The 27,345-nt window shown below is 37.4% G+C and overlaps 1 long non-coding RNA gene across 1 annotated transcript in view; it reads right to left on the bottom strand.

The window, feature by feature from the left end:
- The window catches only part of LOC137063632 (uncharacterized), a 68,473-nt gene extending 45,460 nt beyond the window's left edge, over positions 1-23,013 (bottom strand). Inside the window, exon 1 of the long non-coding RNA XR_010901411.1 lies at positions 22,821-23,013. This is a non-coding gene — a long non-coding RNA (uncharacterized lncRNA). The remainder of the gene's footprint in view (positions 1-22,820) is intronic.
- Between the last annotated feature and the right edge of the window lie 4,332 nt (positions 23,014-27,345).

Genomic DNA, 27,345 nt, shown 5'->3' on the forward strand with positions numbered 1-27,345 from the left:
AAGAGCAAATTGTTTAGGCGGTGGTCCTCCTTAACCACGCTTTCTTTTTTCCGCAGTTAATTACAATCTTGTGTGATGAGAGATTTGACTTTGTGGCAACACTTAAGGCTTAACTTGAACTATTTTCTCCTCTTTTGTATCCTGTTACCCTGCGTTTCAGATCTGTTAATGAGTCTGAACACAATTAGCCCACCATTTTGACATCTTAATTGCTGCTATTTGATCCGGGAGATCGGGTTCCCTCACAGATGCAGCACTTAGCTTGATCTTATAGATTATTGCACCCGGAAGGTTCTTCCTTTAAATGTAGCTAACAGGTTGAGAATTAATGAATCGTCAGCCTTATATATCCTACCATGCTTTTTCACTTCTAGTCTTTCGCTGGCACACGTTCGACGTTCCGCTGAAATTTCTGGCATTTTTTTCTAGGGTTTTCCCACTCTTCTTTGGCACTGTCAGAGTTTTGCTTTGTTGTCATGGTGCTGAGCCATCACAGTTGTCTTGGCAACATGTGTCAGTTTTCATGGAGAGCATATAAATGTCATGCAAAAAAGAGACGATTTGCGAATCAAAGTCTCTGCTGCCAGGAGTTTGTATCGGATGGTATCCGCACTGCCATGTTCAGCACGAGTTTCAACAACCACCATAAATAGCTCAACACACACACACACACACACACACACACACACACACACACACACACACACACACACACACACACACACACACACACACACACACACACACACACACACACACACACACACACAAACACACACCTCTGTCCTGGAAGTGTCACAGTTATCCAAGTATTTTAACAGCACATTATCTTTGTGCTGCTGGTGCTGCTCCTATTGCTTCTGTGATTATAATCAACACTGACCCTGGCCTTAGCTCAGTGGACTGGCCATTTTAGACTAGGTGTCATGTTTCATGTTTTATCACACATTCCATGTACATAATGATTTTATGCTGTACAAACTATATATTAAATACCCTAAACCTTTGCCTAAACCTACCCATCACAGAGAACTTTTGTACATTTTAAAAAAAAAAACTGTTTTCCTCACAGGGACCAAAAATGTCCCCACAAAGACCAGGATTTCACACATTTGTTGTGACATAGCTAAACCTCAGTATTATTACTATGTTAATAGTATTTTTATTCAGATTTTTTTTTTATTGATTCTTATTTGATCCTCCTTTTAATTCTTTATAATAAATAATTTGTACTGATATTATATATATTATCTTATATAATGGCTTGTGAAATTATTCAGAATTGAATAAATAATAATATTAATAATAAACAGAATATTATAAACTTTTTTTTTTAATTCTTTGTTTATAAGTTGTTTATTATATTGTTAATATATTACTTTTAGGGCTGTCAAAGGATTAATCATGAGTCATTGCGATTAATTACATCCAAAATAAAAGTATGTGTTTTCAGAATATAAAAAAAAATATTTGAAAAGAAATATAAGATTTTTTTTTTGTGTATACATCATTTTTCTTAAATGTATAAGTGCAAGTGTGTGTATTTAAATATACATAATAATTATACACATGCAGTACACACACATATATTATATAAACACACTTTTATTTTGGATGCGATTAATCGCAATTAATCTTTTAACAGCACTAATTATTTTATATAACTGCTTGTAAAATTATATAAAATTGAATAATATCAATAACAATTAATGTAATTAGAAAATTTGTTTGTAGAAGTAATATTTTAATTATCATTATTATTATTATTATTAATAATAACTAGTGATGTCAAATTGATTAATGCCGATTATAAATGCCAAAATAAAAGTTTGTCTTTACATAATTTGTGTGTGTGTGTGTGTGTGTGTGTGTACTGTGTATAATTATAAACAAACATATGTGCATGCATATATTTAAGAAAATGTGTTATATTTATAGATAAAATAAATGTATATACATGCATTTTTTTGTATTATATACATGTATATACACAGTACACACACACACACACACATATTATGTAAACACAAACTTTAATTTTGGATGCGATTCATCTCGATTAATCGTTTGACAGCACTACTACTAACAAATTATTTTTTTCTTGTACAGACCCAGCACGCCTCACTTTTAGTTTGGCTTAAAAACTAGTTTGCTTTTAAAGTTACACCCATTGCTTTGAAACATCAGAAGGGATGTGGCACAGTTTGGCACCCAACCATGATGTAAGTAATTATTTTCAGACCGAAGCAAAGATTCATCGAGCATATCCGTCTGCCGCCTCCACTAAAGCACTGAACATGTAAATATTGGGGACCTCGTGTACTTCCTTTCTTCTTTCGCACACAAGTCCAGTGTGGAAACTTTTCGATTTTACATAGTTTAATGCTTTTCGGTTTGTCTCCAATTTACAAAGTGAATCTGAATTTATTATAAAGTAAATTGAAGTTTTTCATCTAAAATGCCACGGGGTCTGTTATATGTGTGTGTGTGTATGTGTGTGATAGCTTGACTTATTGATTATGGAGCACGGTGTGCCCAATTTCAAAGAGAAGAGTAGCAGTCGCCATGTAACTTCAGAGAATTCATTTGACTCGCTAAGGCCCTTCATGAGAAACATATGTCTGTATACTACTTCAGGTAATAAGATCTGCCTCCACTTGTAATGAAAGGACCCTGTACCATCCACACACGCACAAACACCACCGTAAAAGTGCTCCCCCAAACAAAAAGAAAGGGAAAAGCAATTTCTATTTTTGCTCTTAGCTTCTCAGTGGAATGAAATCTTGAGAATTTTTCTGGATCTGCCGATGTTCTCTCAACTCTAATAGTATGTGTGTTTGTGTTCGGTTTGGCCTGAGAGACAGTCAACTGTCTGCGTTGTACAGATTACTATCCGACGTGTCGGGATGAGGTACAGTGTATCAGAGAAACACTTGTGCTAATTTATCAACACATGGTGCTGCTGATTGGCAATCCGTCGGCCTCTGGCTTGTGGGAAATCAGAGAGAGAGAGAGGGATCGTGAGAGAAAAAGCAGCAGATGATGGTGAGAAAAGAAAGGATGAGTTTGCATGTGGACACCCTCAGGAGGCTGGTTGTTTTTTATCTCTCACTCTCAATTCTAGGACAACTGGGCCACGATCGCCTTACAAGGGCCGATTGAGTTTCAGCACCGGTTCAAAAGATAGTGCCATCTTTTATTTTCGATGGAGTGTTATGTTCATAACAAGTGGTGACTGTGTTGCATATGTGTGTGGTATGTTAACTCATATATTGGTTTTATATTATCTAGATGGTGCTTTCACACAGAGTTTCTTTATCATGCTGAAAAAACAAATAAACGTGTTGACAAGTTTATATCATGTTGATTTTTGGGCCATTTTGCCCAGTTGTTTCCTGAAACCGGGACCTAAATATTATATTAATTATCATAAACATTATTATTGTATTATTACATTTATAATATTAGTGTGTTTTTACATTAACACTTTACATTAACTAACAATGAACAATACTTCTACAGCATTTATAAATCTTGTCATTTTTGTTAAACTAATATGAACAGTTGTAATTTTATTATCTAACATTAACAAAGATAAATAAATGCTGTTTAAAATATATTACTCATTGTTAATGCTTTAAATAATGTTATCATAACGTGTTACCATGCATTGATGACCATTCACCATTGATTCTTGTTTAATTATTCTTTTAATTCTTTACATTGATAAATAATTGGTTACTTATATTTCAAAATTATTATGATAGCTTGTGGAATAATTCAAAACTAAATTATAATTATTATAAAAATAATATTATTAATAATAAATTGAATATTTGAAAATTGTTGTAGTATTTTTTTTTATTTTACATAATTTCTTCATCTGAGGATGACATTTATTTAGACTCTAGGAACGCTACAGTCTCTGTGTGAATTTTTTTATACATTCCTCATTCTGTCATCTCCATAAAACCCGAATAAACTCGTCACCCTTATATTTGCTGTGTAACGGACAATACTTTTTAGAATTACACAAATGTGACGAAAAAGTGAACCTAACAAAACTTTGAATAGGAATAGACTTGAATGTGAAACTGAAGTTTAATATGTGAAATGCTTCAGTGGTTATGTAGATGCAGTAGTCGCTGTCTGTGAGTGTGTTTGCGTGTGTGTATGTGTGAAAGTAAGGCAGTGGAGCTTGATACACTCCGTGTTTAGAGGTCGAGGTGACAGAATGGTAACCTACTCTGTCATGCTCTCTCCCCCTCTGATTTCTCTCGCTCTCTCTCTCACACTCTCTCTCTCTGCTTTGGCCTGTAGAAGAGATGCTGGTGAAAGATATAAACCCTGTTTTTTGTATGTGCATATCTCTCCTCTCCCGTCCCCGCATTTGAAATGTGAAAGGGACAGACAGAGTGGGTTATACACCAGCCTGCTCTGTGACAGCCAACGCAGTGTTTCACCTCTAAAAAATGAAATAATACAATAAACATTACTGATAGAAAGGAGTCTGAGGAGAACAAAATGGAACTTTTTAAAGTGGTGAGTAAAACTTTCTTTAATCCGTAGTCTTTTATAAGCGCTTTCTGAATCCGTAAAGTGAGTCGCATCATTTATTCGAACTAGTCGCCTTTTATCTGAATTTTCCAGGTGAAAAGATGTCACAATACTTTTTTGGTTTGTTTGGACAAAACAACAAATACACAAAGGCAGGCATATAGAAAGAGAAGGGAGAGTGTGTGTGTACAGGTAAAATGTCTGTAAATGAGGTAACATGTTGTGACAGCTGAGCTAATCGTGAATAGATGTTAGACGCAGACTCTGTGTCCTAAAAGGGTGACGACTCCGCTTCATTTGGGTTTCCCACCCTGAATGATAACGCAGAGTGGGATTAAAAAATGTGCAGGTGAGGCCGCGTGCAATAGCGGTCCCTGTCACTGCGCCCCCTTATTAAGATAAATATTGCGATGGGGGGATTTTCAGCAGCGGCTGGAAAAAGGGACAGACGCATTTATCTTCCCTCTGTTGGTGTTTTGGGTTTGTTGGGAAATAGGTTTAAGCCCCTTTAACTCACCCCCAATGTATGGAAATGTATGTGCATTTTTAAAGCAGGGGGGCAAAATTTATTTCCCCCTACACATCCGAGAAGGAACTGATAGACCCGCAGATGGCATGATAGATGGACATGTACATATAGAGACAAACAGACAGCAAACCACATACATCCCCTATAGACACCCCCCTCCCCCGCCTTCCTGCAGTATCCCTATCAACCTTTAACATAATCCATAGTTTTACATAATTCTGTTGCTCTGTGCTTCAGAGATAAAGATTATATATATATATATATATATATATATATATATATATATATATATATATATATATATATATATATATATATATATATATATATATATATATATATATATAAATATATGAAGAAAACTGCTGTTTAATAGGAGAATAAACACAAGTTTTCACTTTATCATTCCTCCAAGTGTGGACAAAGATTTTAAGGGAAAGTTAATTTGTGGTTTGTAATTAAAATCCATTCAACCATTAGGGAAATTCGGAGATCAAACGTGTATATTTGATTTTATGCAGATATTGGCATAAATTGCAAATATTATTTACCAACTGAAGCCAGACATTGGTTTCCTGGTAAATTAATAAGGAATTATTGTGCAAGTAATATTGCATTGACATCCGAAATTAATCATCTGAAATCATAGTAGTTCAGTTTTATGTGATGTGCTGAAGGATTGCTTTAAAATCAATAAACTCTGCCTTTATTGATTCAAAACTATATTCATAAAAAAAAAAGGTTTTTGAGAAATGAATATGCCTTTTGAAAAAGCTAATATTTTCATCCTTGCATGTTCTTCCCATCTTCTAGCTTTGTGTTCATTCCAGACACATCTAGAATAAACTAGTTTAATTTAATCTTTTTGCTTGGGGTGGGAAATATTTTCTGTTTTTATTTATTTAATTTTCCCCCCGGTTGTTTTTCATTTCCAAGCGGACTGATTCTGGTTGTGAGTCACAGCTAGCCAATTGTCTGTCCTCCGTTTCCACTCAAGTAAGACACATGACGTTGATCTATCAACAGTACGGCTGACAGAAAACGTTTGGGATCTATTTTTGCTCGCCGTCAGCAGGATGCGTAAAAGAATCACCTTTTCTCCATTTAGGCGGAGAGGAAATTTGCAACACGGCAGAACCCCCTTCTATAACCAAATGTAAAAATGCTCGGGATTTATTTTCATAAGGTGCGCTTGTGACTTAATCCCTTTACCAAATGTTTATAGGCCGGTGGCGGAGTGGAGGTTTGCGGGTGAACTAGTATCACAGCGCTCAAAGGTTCTAGGAAATGACCTGCAGTCTGCCAATTGAGGATATCCTTGAACTTGACTGAGGCAGAGAGAGGGAGGGAAATGACAGGGCTGGAGGAAAACAAAGGCGACCGGGCCGCAGCTACCCACAGCCTCAGCATCAGCCTCCCTCCGCTGGGTCGGGGGCGAGTCCCGCGGGAAAACGGCCATAGGCTGGGGAATCTCGTAGGTTAAACCAGGGGAGGGAGGGTGGTGCGGCTACGTAAGGCCTCCTGACCAAAACACACACTTTAAAACCCCACCCGTCCAGCCCAGACCAGCCAAATTTGCTTTTAATAGCCGCAGAAAAAGACGGTCAGAACAGCGGCTAATTGCCCATATAAGAAAACCAAAAGGTCTTTGTTGCAAATTGGCAGGAAAAGCATCTGCCCTGAATTTGATAGGATCCCCTTAGTCACACTTGTATCCATTATAAAAAAGCCAGAATAAGTACAAAATGTGGCCAAAATATGTGTGTAATTGTGACTGAGTTTAGCAACCACCCATGTTTCTTAATACTTCGACCCGGCAGATTCAAGATAAACAAGTTCAGCAAACATATCAAATTCTGTGTATTTTATTGTTGCTGAAGCCTCATGTATTTTAATACTGGTAAAGTCCCGGCTGGATTCCAATTAAAAACAGGTTTTCCTCTGCCCTGAGGGAGAACGGCTAATTATTCTGTTGTGGCGGAGTGGGGTATATTAGCTGTACACAGCTAATATACAGTACGCTTTCATCTTTTGTGTTCTTTATTCAATTTTAATAGTGTTAGCTCAAAATAATTGCTTAATTAGAGTAAGTGGGTAGAGACAGAATGGGGATGCTGCTGTCTCTGAGGAGAAACCTGGAACTGTAGAACAGGCTCTGTGGATTTAATACAGCACAGACCTGACACTAACCTTGAGAATGTGGAGCGCTCTTTTGCCTTTCTTTTGGGGACGGTGGGATTTGGTTGTGTTGTGTTCATTATATTTAAGTGTAATGCACACAACCTGAATACTGTATATTTTAATATACAGAGGTCTCAAAATGCCTGTTTTGGATAAGCCACACTTTAAAACTGTACAAATGTCATTGCATTAGATAACAAAACATCAAAGCAAGTATTTTGAAGAAACACTTTTTAAGTAAAACATTTCACTAAAATAAGTCTAATTCTACTATACTATATCAGCAGATACATCGTTCAAAGACATTTAAGACAGATTTGGACACTTTTAGTTAATGTAACTCTTATAAGACACCTTTGTGGCTTCATACATTGAGTAAAATGAGTTTAAGGCCCAGTTGGTAGTCATTAGCCCGGGCTCAGATTAGTATTACCTGGTGACCTCCAGTCATTTGTAATAATTGGGGAGGTTATCTGTGATCTTAATCCTGTGCGAATGTGTAATTTGTAAAGTAAAAATTCCCCTGCAAATGACCTACCATTTTCCACCGAACACCGAAGTCCTGTGATAGCATTAGTCCCGCACAAATCTCGATTTGGTGCCAGGTTTTGGCAGGGTCGTATATAATTTTTTTTCAAGATTTTTGTTTCTTATGCGCCATTTTGTCCATCTTTCACGAAAAATGGAGATTGCATCTGTATTTTGGGTGCTGGGTCATATCGCTATGCACCATACGACTATACAATTTGCAGAAGAGAAAGCTGCAAACCATCAGAAGAGCAGAAAAGAATGGAGATGGATGATATGCATAGCAGCATATACTAAGGAACATGCTGCTGTTTATGATGTATCATAAAGCTAGTGTTACAAATGTATTTTGTGTTACAAATAAATCAAGCGTAAAGCCTAAGCTATTAGATTTTAACCTAGTGAAATGTAAATGAAAACTATAACTGGACCATAGAACAGGACTCTCAACCAGGGGATACGTCAAGCCTTGGCATCATATCCCAGAGATAAGTCAGTAAAATTGAGTAAAATCACAGGCTTCGCTTGCCCCTTGCGAATGAGCCACACGAAATTGACGATAACGGTATCATTTTCAAAAACTTGCACGTGGAAACCGATTTTCAAAAGTTTGTTTCATGCCCCAAAATGCCATTGTTGGGTAAATGAATGGCCAAAACACATTTGGTTTTCCATTTTTAGTTGAAGTGTCTTGCAAACGGCTTAAGTGTGACTTAAAGGGATAGTTCAGCCAAAAGGAAGATTCTGTCATTCCAAATCTGTTTGATTTGAAGAACAAAATAGAAGATTTTTTTGAAGAATGTCTCAGTATTGTTTTTGTACAATCAAAGTAATTGGGTTACAAGTGTTTGGGGGAAGGGGGGAGGGGGCCAGTTAACTTTTTTTTTTTTTTTTTTTTTTTTAATCTTCTATGATCTTCTGAAGAAAGAAGCCATTCATATTTGCAGTGACAGGATGGTGAGTAAACAATGATATAATTATTTTTGGTCACAGAAAAAGACAACAACATTGTTCAGTCCTAAAACATTTGCCCTATTAAAAATGAACGCTTGCAGATATGAAGGTAAGCTTAAAAACAGACCATCTGAGATGCCACAACAGAATAATTGTCTGACCGGCCAATTGAGCGTTATACAATATGTAATATATGGGTATTTTGTACAGCCTCCAGCCACCAAGATGTTTTCAATTTAGCATGGCTCTACAAACATGATATCACTTTCTCTGAGCTGTTCCAGATCAGGATGGCCACAGCCATCCGAGGTGATCACCTCGTCCAACTCAAAGGCTTTCTTGAGGAAGAGTAATTCCACAGTTGCTGAGGTACTGAAAAAGCAATCTGCAAAAATACCCCAGGGTCATGTCTTTGGTCGGATGATTTGTGTGAAATGTCATATATTAAATATAAGTTCGACATTGAGCCACACACTGTAAAAAGTGCTGTTTCCCCCCAGCCGCGTTTTAGGTCAAAGCAAATGGTCACAAAGGAGACGGAACTCTTCCACCATCTCACACACGCACTCCATCTTTCCAATCTTAGAACGGGTGGAGGCCAAAAATGACACGCAGCTGCATTTCATTTGCAAATGCGAGCAAAACTTTTTCTTTCATTTGCTTTAGCTTTTTTTCCCCCCTCCCAGAATTCACAGTTCACTCCAATTTACGTTCTTGCTTTTCCTGCACCTCTGTCTTATCTGGTGTGGGTTTCATCTGCCATGCAATAAGAAAAGGACAAAGCTTGTAACTAATTCATAAAGTCCAGCCGTCTCCTGAGAGGTGCCGGAAAGAGAACGCCGTCTCTGGGGATGTCAGAAAGTCAGTCAAGCCAGCAATCCTGCTGTCCATTCGACTCCATGAGATATGACAGAAGAGCTACAAAGCATGTCGTTCTCAAGAAGGACAATTGATGTTTTCCTTTTTTCCTCCCCTTCCTTTTTTCTGTCTATCTGTTGTTTGTTTTCAGCCTTTTTTTTCTTGAAAGTTTCCACTCGAGGCAATCGTGAAAAAATCGTGCAGGATATGAGCTAGCATGCTTTTCGTATCTGAATCGTATTTTGTTTTTGTTTGTACATACATAAATATAAATAAGTTTATGGATTTGCCCTCAGAGCCTTGCGTAAGCCTTTCTAATATCAATTAATTGACATGCATTTGCTAAAAACAAACAGAAGTCTTTTTACCCATGCAGATTGCTCTGCTATGCCGCTTTCCGTTGGTCTCGTACAGCAGGTTTACTGATTTATCAATTTAACCTTGAAGGTGTTTTTTTTTCACCAGTGTCTATAGTATTGCAATGAAGCTTTGAACACATGCAAAGAATAAACTGTAGGAGAGGTCAGGATGTTTGTTCGGTTTATTTTATTATCTGTAACTCAGTGCTGTTTTTTGCGCTATGTATCACATATTTTGATGTTATTATCTGTTAGATGTAATATTGTTTTAAAAGGTTACAATGCATCCCTAAACTTTTGTTGCAAACAGCAATGGAAACCTGAAGAAAATGTGAGGTAATTAGTTACATTAAATGTTTCAAGTTAAGAAATGTAAAGTTTAAGTGGGCATTAAGTGTTTGAATTGCTCTTATCTTTAAATATTTGCGTAAGCTAATTCATACATTTCACTTAAATTTATTAATGAGGTGAATATTAGGGGAGTCATCTCACCTTAAATATTTTTAGTATTGGGAACTTGGCTAGTTTTAACTAATTCAATAAATTATGCCTTGCTAATTGGTGACACAATGCTTTGATGACATTAGCATAGCATAGCACTTGCTTAATGAGTACCGCAATATAAAACGTTTAAAATCTATATTTTCAATCTAAGTTCATTTTCCACTCGTCACATGATGGCAACCCTACACTGTAAAAACAAAAATTCTGGTCTCCAATTGAACATTTTCACGTGACTGATCACATCTACATTTTTCAGTTGGCTGAATTGAATTTCTGGAATTTTTTTTTTTTACAATGTACAAAAAACTCCCACTTAGCATTCATTTTGCACAAAACATTATATGACATTTAATTTTGGCATTTACTCTCCCCTTTGAGTGGCATGGCAAAGCATGCTCGTAAATATAAATCCCAGCCCAGTTTCAGATAAATTTAAGTTTGCCTATATTAAAAGAAACAAGTTCATAAAACTCACAATAATGAAACCATTCATATTACTTAAAAGGTTTCAGTTTTGTCAACTCAGAAAAAGGACGTATACAAAAGTTAATCTGATTAAACTAATTTGTTTAATTTGAGTTCTACTCAAACCAATTATTTATTTTGAACATTAGGATTTACAAAGCACCTCACAACCAGGGTGATTCATACAGCAGGTGGGACAATCTATATACATACAGTACATATTGTGTTAACTTTCATTATATTTTGATCATTTCAGACGACAGAAGTATTTTAATTGGATGATTGTGGTAAATTGCACTTATTTTGTCTTTGGGGAACATATGTAGCTTCTGAAGGGCATTAATATTTAAATTAAAAATAAAAATAAAATTAATAAATAAAATTATATAGAAACAGTCAATTTTCTAAGACACATGCTTATGACTGTATATGTGCATTTGCTGGTCCAGCCTGAAAAATTCAGTTGTTGTCGGATTTTGTTGATGAATTCAAATATGAAATTTAATCGTAATCTTAGTGAATGTAATGGAGAATTTGATGTTTCCCCATTCAAAGCAATACAAGCTGTACTTACATGACTGAAATAGCTGCCTGAGAGGTGATTCAAAGATGGCCGCCATGTGAAATAAATTACGTGTCTTAAACGAGACTTCTCAGGACAATCAAGAAACTCATGATCAGCTATCATAAAATATAAAATCAGACGTTGATCATCCAAACAAAAAAGGCATGTAAACTTTTGAACTGGTTCATTTATGTAAATTCAGTTATTTTTTCTTGTGGATTATGTTATGTAAAACTTTTTTTCAATGGTATATAAACTTGAACAGAACTATATATAAGTGTCAGACAATAGCCAGGTTTCCATTTCAGATTTCTGCGAAACTGTTGCAATAATATCTAAATGTAAATAAAGACACGATTGCGAAATGACGATGTTTTCATTCCATATTTATTTATTCCTCTCGCGATAAGTCATTCCAAAAATCATGGCAATGGGTGGGTTTACCCATATACGTAGGTTTACGTATATATATCGCAGCCACTGCACTAGCCATTATTTTTAAATCGAAGGAGACCTATGATATCTAAGCATTAATGGCAAGGAAAGCCCCTTGTACTTGAAAGTGGCCACAAATGAGCTCTTTCTAGGCGTTTCGGATAAATTGTGACATTTCTTTGTTGTTAAGAATCCAGTATTCACGTAATTCTTTTGTCTTTTATGAAAGAACTGGGTCGTCTCCAAACATACCGTGCCTTCTTTAAAGAATGATCGACTTTTACGTGACATACAGGTGAATTTTTCTATTGCATTTCTTTTTGAATTGCCTGAAAAACAACCTCATGGAAGTGTAAAATCTTTTTTGCGATATATTGGGAGTTTTTGCTAAATTGACGGGTTTCACTTTCCATTGGGAGTATTTTCAATTCGCAATTTGAAGGGCAATGGCTTGTGTGTAAGTCAATTTCACAATTGTTGGCACTCATTTTGTTCAATGGTTCGAGTAGAAATGGGGAAAGTAGTGTTAAAATCGTCAAATTCGAATCAAATGAAACAAGAATCCACTGATTCGAATTATTCCAGTTTTGTCATTTAACATCCATTAACTTTTTTGACCTCTAAATCCTTTATATGTGCACACAGAGACTTTGAATGTTGCCTATGATTTCATCAACAATTTCATCCAAAAGTGGTTAAAGTGATGGTCTTACACATCCTACAGTACCTGGTCTATATATGTGCACCCACACATGCAATAAAACTTCAAAGCTGAACTCAGACTATATTACCAGACCAGTGGATGTAGGCGAGGAACAGCGTAATGTTCACTTGTGCATGGGAGGAGATGAAAACCATCTTGAGTTATTTGTTCTAAATTGTACCGCTCTTAACTAGTCCTTAATCTTTCATTAGGGCTGTGCAATGTCTAAATTCATATGAGCTAAATCAATCGCTACCTTGAGGACTTTGATGAGTGTGTTTTGCTGGATTTTGATCCTTCTTTATACATTTATGAGCATTTTGAGGATGGGGAAAACAGAAATATGCACCAGAGGCATGTGTGATGTGGGCACATCCAAGAATCCATAATGGATCAGACAAGAAGCTCATTATGAAGATTTGCCTAGGGTCAGCCTTTCGGTAGCACAGGATGGCGAATCTTGAACAATGGGGGTCTTAAAAGGGAGAAGGATCAAAGGGCCCAAACAGGCCATCACAATCCAATTGAAATGTTTTCTGGGCATCATAAGGAGGTAATGGATGGACGCGCAGCAAAAAAAAAAAAAGGAAAAAAATAGTGGTGGCCATTTTGAATGCGACCCAAATTACAGTCTGTTGAAGAGTGGATGGAAAATTCACATGACAGACTTATGCACTTCTCAGCTGTGCATTGTGTTTGGGTTTGAAGCCAGTCATTATAGATGCCCAAATGCATTTCACACACTTCGGTAATGAGCCTAAAGCATACTTTCTTTTTGGGTTTTAGTCAAAAAGATTTGTATATAATGGCTATAATTTCAATTATTTCAAATAACGTGTCCAATAAATTCTTTTATGTTTCTTCCAGTCCCAGTAATGTGTCATCCAGCTTCGACCTGCATTCACTGGCCGTTCTCCTGTTTCCTGTCCAGTGTGGGTTTGTGCGAGTGCTTTAGATCAGGTCGCCGGATGATGAGGAGGTCGTCCTGCCCCCTTCAGCCCCAGGTAGTGTCCACCTCTCACACCAATGATGAGTATGTCCTCATGTATATAGACAGCATGTCGCCCACGTGCAACATCAACCTGTACAATGGCATGTTGGAACCAGACAGGTACCAGAAGTGTGCTTATGACATGCGTCAAAGAAAAGTATGTATCTGACTTTGTTTAGCTGCTGTCAAAGTAGCCTAAAAAGTCAACAAAACCAAACATAGTATTTCTGTTGTCATTTATTCACCCTCATATCATTTAAAATCTGGAAGACTTTTTTTCTTACAGGAGAATTTTGTAATAATCATTCTTTTCCATGCAAACACAATGACTGGTATGAATGACGGGGACTGAAGAGTTCAAACTTTAGATATACTAAGCACTATAATACACAATTAAAGGTAGAGTAGGCAATTTTTTTCATAAACACTTTTTGTTATTGTGAATGAAACTCTCTTTACATCCTGATAGCAATTAATGATAGATGTGGTCTAAATATTCAAAAATGTACATATAATGTCTATTTAAGTCTCAAGACCAAACAATTATCGTCCAATCATTACATTAGGTCCGAATGCAATAGTAGGATGTCCTACCTGCCTGTCAACGTATATTTCCATACCTTCCTCCTGAAACAAAGCAATGAGCTTGTGCATGAATGAGTTGGTTCTCAGACTGATTTATGTACATTTATGTCAGCACTATCAATGTGAAATGAATCTGCAGCAGTCAGGTGGTACAAATAGCTTTTTAAGTTGTTTACATTCATTATTATTGTATTGTGCTTTGAGACATGAGGTCTTATGCTTTCAAAGCTAGTTTGTTATTTCTAGCTGCTCTGCAATTGCTTCCCTATTTTTATAAATGTAAGACTTTATAAGTCATACGATCGCTTTGTGTGAGAAACAGACAGAAATTTAAGCTGTTGTTTACTGATAATCGTCCCCTCCAGTGGTCTGAGTCCTAACCCTAAGGCCGCGTGTCCACCAATGCATTTTATCCAGCTGAAAACACTAGCAGCTCTGCTGAAAACGCCTTGCTGTGGGTGCTTGAGAGCATTTTGGCAGCACAGTGTTGTTTTCATTTGAGACTCTTTGCTTGTTATGATATGGAATATCTGCAGAAGTTTAACAAGATCGTTTGTTTCTGTATTGATTGTATATAAAAATGGCGATACAATGTTAAGTATTTTCTCTGGCTCTGGTTTTAAATTGTTTTGTTCTGTTATTATTCTTGCTGTTTTCATCTGTTGATGTTGTACAAGCAGAATGTGGCGGTTGGTTGGTGTTATTTTTGTCCCGCCCCTCCTCCATTCTGATTGGACGGCTGGGTGAAAAGTGACAATAGCTGCGTTTCCATTACCCCTCAAATTAAGCAAATTGAAATTGCGAATTGAAAATACGCCCAATGGAAACGCGGATAATTCGCAAAAACTCCCATATATCGAAAAAAAAAGGTTTTATGCTCTCATGAGGTGGTCTTTCAGGCAAATCGAAAAAGGACATTTCGCAAAACTGCAATGGAAACGTTTTTTTTTCCTCACATTTACAGGTCATCTGGTGTGGTGACGCATTGCTGCAACATAGGACCTATATATAATTTTTTCCACTCAATTGTGTTAGTTTCAAAGTTAGGCTATGTTTTCTTTAACCCACCGATAAAGGCGCCAACATTTTTTTCATTTTTTCCTTCTTCCTTTAAGACAGCGGCAATACTCTGTCATTTTTAGCTATATAAGTTCATGACATGATTATAAACTATAAACTGTCTACTTTTATTCGTGGAACAAATTATTTTGCATGCACTCACTCCAATTCTATCTTCATTTGCCACAAATATTTTGTTGATTTAATGCCAAATTTTTCTTTTCAAAAGCAATTGTGTTCATATTTCCAACAAACAAAATTTCTAGCCAAAATAACGAAAGTGGTTAAAAAACAAAAACAAAAAAACATTTGAGTTAACATGCAAATTCAAACATTTCGCTTTTCTCTATATGCGTCAAACTTGCGTGCGTAAAAGATCATTCTTTACAGATGACGGTTTGTTTGGAGAGAAGACAAGACAGAGTTCGTATTAAACTCATAAAAGACAATACAATTATAGGAATACTGGATTCTAAACACAGAAATGCCACATTATCATGAAGACCTTGAAGCAGATCTGACACACACACCTCATATTCGTGGCACTTAAGTAAGCTAAGGTAAGCTTCCTTGCCATTAATGCTTGGATAACACACATCTCCTTCCAATAAAAAGAATGGTTAGCGCAGTGGATGGGATATACAAACCATACCAAGTGCCATCATTTTGGAATGACCTATCGCGAGAGGAAAATAATAGGTTTTAGTCACATAACAGCGCCTATGGAAACGCTGTCATTTCGCAATAGTTTTTTATCGACATTTAAGAAATATCGCAAAAGTTTTTCACAAATCTGTAATGGAAATGCGGCTAGTGATGAGTGCTGCAACTTACTCAAAGTTGAAAATTCTTCAACTCTCGGCAACCATTAAAAACCGCTGAACGCACCACGCTTGAGCGTGAAATAGTCGCTCAGCACCTCGTTCCGCTCCTGCCGTTCTAAAAACTTGCCGTTTCTTTTGAAAACATTCATATCTAATACATCATGAATTCATCCTTCAAAGCGTTTTGCAAACTATATCACCTGATTCAATGAAAGGATCTGGTAAAAAAATAATGATTCGTTTTTTTCTCATGAATAATGACTTAAAATGGTCTGTTGCTCACACAAAGCTTTTGTATGGATTCTGAAGACTTGGAATATAGTGCATAAGATTTATGGCCTGCATTTATGATTTTACAATACTTTAATGCTGTTTTTGCATTAAACCACATTTCATTGTGATTCCCATGGAAAAGAGCAACCAGGACATTATTCTTAATTTGTTCTTTTTGCGTTTTGTGTGCAGAGATAGTCATATGATTTGGAATGAGAGTGAGCAATCATGACAGAATTTTTATTGTGAGTGAACTAATCCTTCAAACTCAATTGTTCAGGATCCATCTTGTCCAAATGGGCGAGAGGACACGGCCATGATGTACTGAGAGAGTCTCTAAATAGCAGTGTCTTATATGCCTTTCTATATTCTTACAAGCTATTTTGTACAAGTATGTTCAGCGCTTATGAGAGAGACAATTTCATGCAACTATTATTTCTACAATCCCATCTTTCATGAAGGGCTATGACTGCTGAGTTTTGTTCTATGGTATTTTTTTGTTGTTGTTGATAATGTCATGATCAGATGTAATAAAAACACCAAACTATTCTCTATGAAAATCATTACGCCATTTTTGAGGTAGTTAGACATTGTCTCTTGTTTTGTGAAAACAACGTTTATGAAGGACAAACAATAGCATTTAAGGGTCCCATAAAAAGAAAATATAACTATGATGACATTACTTTCTCATGGATAATGTCCTATTTTGCCGAACAACCTCAAATTAGAGTAATTTTAAGAGCGGCACAGCAAGCGAATGCAAAATACTCTGTCGGTTAGTTCATGGCCATTCTAGAAATATTAAATAGTCATTAAGGAAGCACAGATGAAATTGGATCGGTTGTAATTTCTTCTGTTTGTGTGAAGCTCACACCTTGCGATATACATCATTTATTTAGTGTTTTTTTAAAGTTTTTTTTAGGGTGGCTGCTAAGGCACTACACATTCAACAGCTCTGTGACCCTGCGATGGAGCGAGAGAAAGAGAAACACTCTCAGTCATGCCTCCTGTGAAGTGTTGTCCCTCTTTATAGTGCTTCTGAGCACATTGATTTTACTATAGTTTGGCATTACCTGCGGTAACTAATGCACGGGGGTCTACCCTTAGGGAGCAGCTGGACTTTGCGCATTAATTCGGAGCCCCTGTTTGAGTACGCCACGGCATACGCTGTCTTTTGTCTATTATCCTTCTCGTCTGTTATTCCCAAATATTGACATCGGCCGTTTTTATTAGCGCTAACCGCTTGCTAGCCTCCCAGCCTCATGCACGGCTCTATTTCCTGCTATTGATTGGCTTCTTCAAGCCAGCAGGTAACTGTCCTCTCAGGCTGTCCTGAGGAATCACTTCCAATGACTTTATACGCACAATTTACACGGTGCGCTTTAAAGAGAATATTATCCTCAATCCAAATCGTCGCCCCCTCCTTCCCCCGACCAGGTCAATATCCCACAATGCCGTGTTTTGTGCCCTGTCATGTGCTTGTTATTAAAAGCAACAGAAATCGACATTTCAGCAATATGTCTCTCATAAAATGATGGTGCCGCAGACAGCCTGTACCCCTTACATGTTATTATAACAGAGCACTGTTGTGGTCTGTTTACATAAGACTTTATTCTGTGTGTACGTGTGCAAAGGGATCGTCCGTGATGTGCTAAATATAATCCGAACAAGATTCCCAAAGTAATCCGTGAGCAAAAATGTTCTGCAGCGCGGAATGTTTTCGATTACTCTCAATCAGGCGACAGACAACAAAGAAACGTTCATTTTAAGAATATGAAGTGAAAATAAAAGGCAGAAAACTTTTCGGCCCGGCTCAGTATAACGTTTAACATACCAAATATGGGATTTTGTGTGTTTGGGGTTTAAAATGGTTCACATTAAAATGTTCAAAGAATTTTTTTTTTCTGTCAAAGGTCAAAAGTATAACACAATTACACCGCATAACGGAGCTTTAGGAAACACACCGCCTTCAGCAGCAGCAAAGCTGTGCAGTGTTTTTCTTTTTTTGGGAGGGGGTGGGGGTCAAAGCAGATTTTTTATGGAAAAAATAAATGTATATCTTGTTAAACGGACGTCAAATAAGCAGAGTTTGTTTAATTTACTCGGCTTTCATTAACCCTGTAATTTGGGTTTGTTTGAGCTGCCTCCTGAGGAGAGTTTTGCTTACAAGTGAGTCAGCCAGTGCAAAACACACAAGCCCACCTGTGAGGACCAGCCTACGCCTTACACGACGACTAAAGGCTGTAGTTCACCAGTTTAAATACCTCTCAGTCTATGGCGAATATAAAATCAACCCGTGTGACATGACCGAAATGAGCGGAAACCGCAAACAAATCGCAAAAGACGACTTGTAATTCATGATAACTGTCGTATGCTCGGCTGGACTACCTTAAGAGATTTTTGCTAAAAAATATTTGCTCTGGTGCTCATAAACAACTTTCTTATTTCTTGCTTTCCCCTGAGCTGAAATGTAGACTGTCACAAAAGGTGCATTCATGGAAAAAAAAGAAAAAAAAAGAGAAGAATCCCCTCACCCGGATCCTCGGTGGCAGGAGATGAGCTGCTCGCTTCCAGAATTAAATTATTTTTAAATGCAGCTTATACATTTTACATGACCTGTGCTTCCTATTCCTCTCTCTCCTTCTCTCTCTCACTCCCTTTTTTTCTTTTCTCTTTTGAAGAGCACAAATGGGGGAGTCAGGATATGAACCCCAGGAATCACAGACTTGCTGAAAGTTCCCCCGCTCCGGCCTTCTCATACGGCGTTCCTGCCGGAGCCCACCTGAAAGCCCCTGACCTGCTGATTTACCCCCAGTAAAACCTGTCCTGATCCACCTCCCCCCTTCTTGAAAGGACTCGGCGTTGCCTGCAGAAAAGACAGGACTGCCAGTCGACGCTGCAGACACACAAAGGCAGGTGTGGTAGGCGAACAGCTTGTGTGTTTGTGTTCGAATACTGCGGTTTGCTTTCTGTACCGTTTCTGTTTGTCTGGGTTTCTCAGTCCCTGTACTGTGAGGGTGTATGTGTCTCTCTCTATCTCTCTCTCTATCTCTCTCTCTCTCTCTCTCTCTCTCTCTCTCTCTCTCTCTCTCTCTCTCTCTCCGTACAGTCTCCCACTGAGTGTGTGTGTGCATGCGTGTGTGTGTGTGTGTCTGGGGTTTAATGCCAGCAGGATAAAAAGGAGGCTTTGCAGACTAAGGTTTGATGTGCTGTTTGTCTTGGTTTGCCTCTCGCTGAGTGTTGTGGGGTGGTTCTTTTGGATTTATCTGCCTTTCCTCTGTTCCCTCCTGTCGAGGAAAGGCAGAGCAGACGGAATACGGTCCCGGGACATTTAATCTTTAGGGAATTTCATGGTAGTTAGTGCTTGTCATCGATGGAGTCAGATGTAAAATACTGGTGCAGTTCCGTATTGGTCGATTGAGTGTCTCGGACGTATCCAAGGCCAAATTTTCAGCCGTTTCCGAACGGTGCGCGGTTAACGCAACACGCTTCGGCTCTTGTGGGAGACTCGAAGCTAAAGATTTTAAGGTTTTTGTGCCTTGTCTGTTATGTTTATTCAGACCATATGTGTTAGCGTGAGTGTTGTTTACATGCGTGCGGGTGTACGTGTGGACGTACGGATGTGCGCGGTGGAATTTCTGCAGAAATTTCCCCAGGTCTCTTTATGCTTTGTTTTTTATTGCCATTGAATGTCAGGGAAGTAATCAAACCCATCAGGTCAGTCGGGTCTCAGTCCACTGACAGGCGTACAGTCAGGGGCATTCATTTCAAGAGCGCAGCTGCTTCCACAGTCTGACACGACTGTGTTAGTCCAAACCCTGCGTCTTTAAAGCCTTGTCCAAACATATTTTAATGTGGGTTATATATTTTTAGGCTAGGTCAGACTGTGTGACGTTATTAAGTTTATGATCTGACAGATGGCTTTTTTTTCTTATTTAAAATGATTTATTTGGCTAAATGCATCTTACAGGACATGTATTACAATGAATCGACAATAAACGAAGATGTTAAAATGGAAGCAAAACCCCCCCTAAAAAACAGTGCCTTTCAAATCCATACAAACATGCAGGTTAATACAAAAAAATCATTTGTTAAATAGAATAATCCCCCCTCCCTTCAGAGATGACTCTTAGGCCTTCATAAGTGAGCTTTAATATTTTGACAAGCTGTTCAATCAGATGTTTTAAGAACATTAAATGTGGCAGGCTGTCTGTTCCCCAGGTTTCTGTGAAATGGTGTGTTTTCTGTCTTTCGTGACCCATTTTCCTTTGTTCTGTGAATGAACGTAACCAAGACACACGTAACCCCTCCTGAATGATGTCGAGAAGGATTAAACCAGGACCGGGCCCTGACAGACATGCTTATGGAACAGTAAAAGTCGCCTATTCGACAAAACGACTTCCTTTTCCACCACTCCATTATCAACTAGTTTGATATATAAATTATTCTGATTAATAATTTGATCCCCTTGATGAATATTCCTATTATATATATATTTTATAATATTATTATTATAATATATTATTAAAATATTATTAAAAGATTTTGTAAGCATATTGGGTAATTGTATGTGTTTTATTTCTGATGACGCAGTAAAACATGCCAAATTGTGCTATTTTCATGATTTATCAAATTTTTTTATGTGGTTCAGATACAATAATATTTTTAGTTTCTATTTATTGAACAAATTTCCTTCATTGTATTAACTCAAATTTTTAATTTCAATAAACTCAAAATTTTAAGGCAACCAGGTTACTTACTTTTTTAAGTTAAACCAACAAAAAACAGCAATATTTTTTACAGTGTGTATATATATATATATATATATATATATATATATATATATATATATATATATAGCCCAAAGTACTGCCTTATTAAAGTGCATTGTAAGTAAACCTACTTTGGACACATAAATAGCTTTTTATTCAGAATTTTTATGGTAATTTTTTTTTAATTATGTAATTTTATAATTCCTATGCATGTATATTTATATATATACTTCATATTTAAGGACATTTTAATAGATTGACAAAAAACAACACTTGACTGGTTAAAACGTCATTCTTATTTTTTTGTCTTATGAAAAATGTAAATAAAAATGAAATGCAGCAAGCACCCTCAGACATAAATACAATAATTCTTCATATGCCATGATATTCTGATTGGTCAGGTACACTTCTTTTTCAGGGTTTTTATTCGGTCTGAGGAACATATTCAATTATTAGAATCAAATTGTCACATGTCACTGGAGTATCTTAGACGCCACACATTCCAACAGTAAAATTCCGACTCGGCTGAACATGCGAGATATGTGTACATGTATATTCCATTCATGTGCCTTCGCGGGGTATGCGTGCATATATGCATGTGGGTTCGTGTAAGAATTTAAGCATATATGTGCGTTGTATATGATGCTCCCCAATTCTCACAGACATCTCTCCACCTCTCTGCATCCTCTCATCTCATATCTCTCTCTCTCTCTCTCTCTCTCTCTCTCTCTCTCTCTCTCTCTCTCTCTCTCTCTCTCTCTCTCTCTCTCTCTCTCTCTCTCTCTCTCTCTGTCAGAGACACAATCTGCACCACAAGCTCTGTTCTGAGCCTGAGCAGGTTGCTGTCAGTTTAAAAATGACTGTAATAAAAGTGACCATGAAGATGGATTTTGTGATTTTGCGTTTCTAATCAGTCATCTGTGAAGAGGACTTTTGCTTTGATTCAGCAGTGCCCTGACAGGTCAGATTGATAGTGCACAGGGGATAAAAAAAAGAAGGAGGAGGAGGAGAAGGAGAAGAAGAAGGTTATTAACTGTCTTCCCATTAAAGTTGGGGATCTGGGTCTGTGGCCAGTGAGACAGGCGTGATTTAAGCGGAAACCTCTCTCAGGTGAGAGGAGAGGGAGTCTCATTGTCCAGTCTCACTCCTCACACTTCTGCACCAGCAGATTAGACTCAAATTATCTCCTCTGCAGCCCTGGCTGTGTGAGAGAGAAACCCCTCGCAGTGCACGTATGACTGCTTGCATGCATATGGAGTATGAATGTAATCTTATGCCCGATGAGCAGGGTGATACAAAACAGACTCTCGCTATTTAAATCTCTTTGCTGTAATTCAGTATTTATATAACTTTTTGACATAAAAAGGAACTGTTCAAAAAGATGAATTATTTAATATTTTAATAATTTTATCACTGAACTTATAGCTCTGATTCACTCAACAAGCTAATAAATGCGTTGCAAGTAAAATTATTCTAAAATCATGCGCATGAAAGACAGCACTGGCAGGAGAGACATATCGCAAATGAATTCAAATCGCACAATGTGTTTTGTGCATCTGACATATCATAGGAAGAAATCAAAGCACAGAAATTGCTCGCTTTAGAAACCCCAGCGAAGGGCTGTCAGCACCTCCTCAACATCAGCGCTTTCAAACAAAGCTCACGGACGGGCGCTTACCTTATGCATGACAATCCATCGACTCCCTTTAACCAATCCACAATCACCTTCATACACCTCCAGCGTGAAGAGGAGACACGCAGATTTTATTAACCCCCCCTCCACCCCTTTTTCCAAGTGTCCTTAGTGCTGCCACTAGTGAAATATCAGTGCAAACAGACTCCAGCCTTTTTCTGAGACACCAAGGAGTCGTTCTCAGCTGTCTGGCCCACGGGTGCGTTTTAAATGTGAAAAAGCCTGAGATTCCCGTCCGTGGGATTCAGAGCCGCCAGCTGACTGTCCACAAACCAGCCCCGCTACACGCCGTCCTGCCATAACTACCTTACATAGCAAACATATAAAGTAAACATACAAATAATTTGGTTAATTGATGTTTTAGGTGAGTTCTTGTCCTGATGAGACAAGCCTCAGGCCTATTAAATAAGATATCATATGCTATAAATCAATCAGCAAGCCTTACGGATTATTGTAATCAATAAGCAATCTGTCTGGCTAATCAGTTTATCTGACACTATGCATTGTTTTTAAATAACACCGAATATTTTAAATGTTGTATATTTATATGAGAATACAACATATTGTGAAAAGAGCCATTTAGCCGCTCATGTGTGATGTGTCCTGACATTTTGTTTTTGACTGAGTGCATTTAATTTGGGGATGTGATATGGGTATTCCACAACAACCAAAAACATTGGCTCCAAATGTGTCTGACTATTCAAACGAGTCAGTGTTTTGACACATTAGCTCATTTGTTTGGCTAATTGGAATTTAATCATTTAGGAATTCTGTTTAATTATGCAAATCCACACAAAGCATTTGATACACACATTCCCCAAGATGAAAATATCACATACAAATATCAAAAATTGTTGCATGCGGCTTTACGCTGTAATCATTTCAATCTATGTTAACATGTTTACATCCTGTTAATTCCCCCAAATGTGCAGTAACTGATACAGCGCAGCCATTTAACGTGTATTTTATTCACACGATGCCGCGTTTTTTCCTGTTTCTTCTATGTAAAATCCAAGCCGCTTGACCAAGTTGACTGTTATCATCCAGTTTGGCTGATGGGTTTAGAATCTGTCATGTTGCCATGGTTTTGCTCTCTTGCCTTTCCTGTGCTGACCAATGGTAACCAGGTAATCCGCTAAATAGAATGCATCACTACGTATGGGGGAGAGGGCAGCTTCTAACCCCAGGAGAGAGGCAGAAAAAAAAAAAACATCCAGCCATGTTAAAGACTCATTTGAACAGGGAAAGCTGGAAATGCAATTATCTAGCACACAAAAAGACAAATAATTTAATAAAGTTCATAAAAAGAAAAGCACAGTTTCTTCTCTGCTTCAGAGCATTAGCCATAACCCAGTGAAATATACACTCTCCTGAACAGGGGCGATGGCTTGAACTGATATGTGTTCTGAATGATTCTGGTTTTAGTGTGTGTTTAAGTGCAGCCCGCTCAGTAGGTGTTCTGGTCGTGGGGGCTTAAACTCATGTAATCGGGAGGGTCTCAGTCGCTGTCCAGCTACAACCAGCAGGCTGATATGTACTTATAGTTAATTAGCTAAATATTGATTGTTTCATTGATTAGATCACTGTAATGATTTTGCATGCTCGGTCATCTTTATTAACAATCTTCAGTTTAAAACAAAATAATAGCAATAATTAGAAGTGTGAATAATATAATAATAACAATAATAATTGTTATTGACATTTATTGAAATGATCAGTTACATTGCTGTGCGTTTCTTTGGTTTACACCAAAAATAATATACTTAAAAATAAACCTCATATTAATAATCATACTTAATAAATTAAGCAAAGCAGGCGGCTATACATTCAGGGGCTCAGGATGCATGGAGAATCCCTGGCTTTAGGATAGATGGCCGGAGATGCAACTCCTGCCCGTTTGTCTATTAAAGAGGGATCAACAATGAAAACCTCCGCACCACGAGGAGCAAAGGGCCAAGTGGGAGGGGGCAGTGGGGGTGAATGGACTCAAAGAGAGGACCAAGTGTGTCTCTGAGAGTGTAGTTTAGTGTACATTTCCCGATGAGATCGACCAGCCAACTGAAGTCACTTTTCAAACAACCATTTTCCCCTCTCAAACGTCTCGCTAAATAGTCCACAGTCACTCTCATTGATTTTCTTTATCAAATAAACAGAATGGCACCGCGTGCCTGGCCGCCTCCCTCATCCGTGATCCCGGGACCCGTGCAGCAGCTGGGAGCTCGTGTGAATTTACCACATTTAAACATAGGATTATCATATTGATGGCTGTCATTAAAACTCTGTAGTTTCAGTACAGCAGCCTGTATATCATCTAGCATGTCAAATTAATTATTTCGTCTTTTCATTTATTAGCCTACTGAAATCTAAGGCGAAAATATTCTAATTTGTTTGTAACACCAAACCTCTTTTCTTTTTAAAATACACAATGCACATTGTTGTTAGCAGCAAATGTTATTGTTGTGTATACAAGTATTTTCTAATAATTGAATCGCTTATTTATGCTCTCACTGCTTTCTGCCTCTTCATTTTGTTTCTCATGAAAGCTGAAAGTCGTGTCTGATACCAGTCTCATGTCGTATATGGATTTTCGTTTATATAATCGATCGAAATGTCCCAATACATTGATCGAAAGTCCAGTGTTTTACAAACAAGCATTTGTGAATCTCGATTTTACGTTGGAAGTGATTTTGCCACGACGTTGTCCACATATTGTTCTTGTGTTTGTTTGTTTGTATTAAACATAAAATCAAAAAAAAAAAAAAATGAAATATACAAACGCACAAAAGCATTGTGCGGTGCACTTCTTATTCTCTTGAAAAAGAAAGAAGCAAGCACGTTCTAATTGTTGAAATCATTCTGAATGACACGTCGTTGCGGTATATGAAATTAAACTTAGATAAGTCCGCATTGAGGGAGGCTGCACCCAATCCCCAACTTATTTCCCATTTTGTGTTCCAGCATCACCGCGCTCCGCTCTTTTCAATGACAATGTGCCAAATCTAGGCATTTTCAAAAGAGTTTCCATATGCTATATGCGGAGCATCAGAGAGACAGAGGACACCGGGATGCCCTTTTATACCAAAGGTACACGCGATTTATTTTCTTTTTGCTGGCGTTTTTAAACAAGAGATGGGGATACATAATGCTAAAAAGAAAATAATGTTTTAAACAGACTGCACGTGAAATATGTCGGTTTAGTGTACATGTCATTTTTAAAAGACAAAAGAGAGCTGATCGGATACAGATGGCGGAGATTTTTTTTGTTTAATTTGTGGTGGATGGATGTTAAGCATTTTGTTTTATGAGAGAACTGAGATTCTTATCTGGGACAATTTTGAATCGATTTGATTCTTTTGAAGGGAAATCAAATATTGAATTTGAAATTAATTTTCTTGTGGTAGATAGGCTAGTTTGCAACTTTTGTGGCTATGATTGTTGTTGTTGTTTACTCAAAGTGTGATCAGTTTTGTGAATAGGCTACTTTGCCAAATAATGTAATGAAAAGTAATTTTATAGCTAATCAATTATGTTTTAAATACATTTAGATATTTTCGTTCTGATAACGCTGTTTGGCTTAGGCTATTGCAAGGATATTTTCCCGTCGTCCACAAATAGCCTATAGTGAAAAGTTTCTTGAAGTGTGTGTGAGAGAGAATTGAGAATTTTTTGAAGGAACTTAATTCTCTGTTTTGGATAGTGCTTCATGAGGCTACAAAGGGTCAGTCACTGTCAAAACGTGACCTCAGACCCCAGAGGGCGCCAGGCGGTTTGGGCAAACCTTTCATTTGTGGGGCAGGACAGACATTCACTCCTTCAATACGTCCAAATAACCGAAAAAGAAACCCTGAAGTCATTAGACATCGTACGTTTTAGAAAGACAATTATAAGAAATCACAGGTCGCGAATTGTATGATGATTGCTTTATTGACATTTCACTTGAATCAATATTCATGCAGTTTTTGATACGTCTCATAGACCACACTTTAAAATGTCATAAAAAAGCGAACAAAGCTTTGATATTGTTTGCATATCCGTACCGCTAAAAAATGAAGAAAATACATTGAAATAAGGCAATAAACAAATAGGCTAACGTAATCACCGATAAATGCTAGTCAGTGCACGTCAGCTTTTACCAAACAACAAAAAAGAAAAGAAAAAACTCAATACAGCACATCACAAAAACATACCGCAACAAAATAACAATCTTTAATTAATCCGAGATGTGTACACAAATGAAGCGATTTTCATCAGATAGCCTGAGAGAAAGAAAAGCAGAAAGTACGAGGGTGGACACGAGCACATTTGAAAGTGCTACACATACTAAGATAAGCATATCAGCCACGCAGCTTCCACTTTCTCCATTTCACAGCCTAAAACAGTTCAAAAGACAGCACAACTCTTATAAAAACGCTAAATGTATCCGTCAAAGTATACTTGCATAAGAGGTGAGACCTTTAAATCAATAGTTTTAAAGTCCTCCGCGATGAGCAGCAGAAATACAGTCGTCAGT

Source organism: Pseudorasbora parva, chromosome 24, assembly GCF_024679245.1.
Source record: "Pseudorasbora parva isolate DD20220531a chromosome 24, ASM2467924v1, whole genome shotgun sequence".
In the NCBI taxonomy this organism is placed as follows: domain Eukaryota; kingdom Metazoa; phylum Chordata; class Actinopteri; order Cypriniformes; family Gobionidae; genus Pseudorasbora; species Pseudorasbora parva.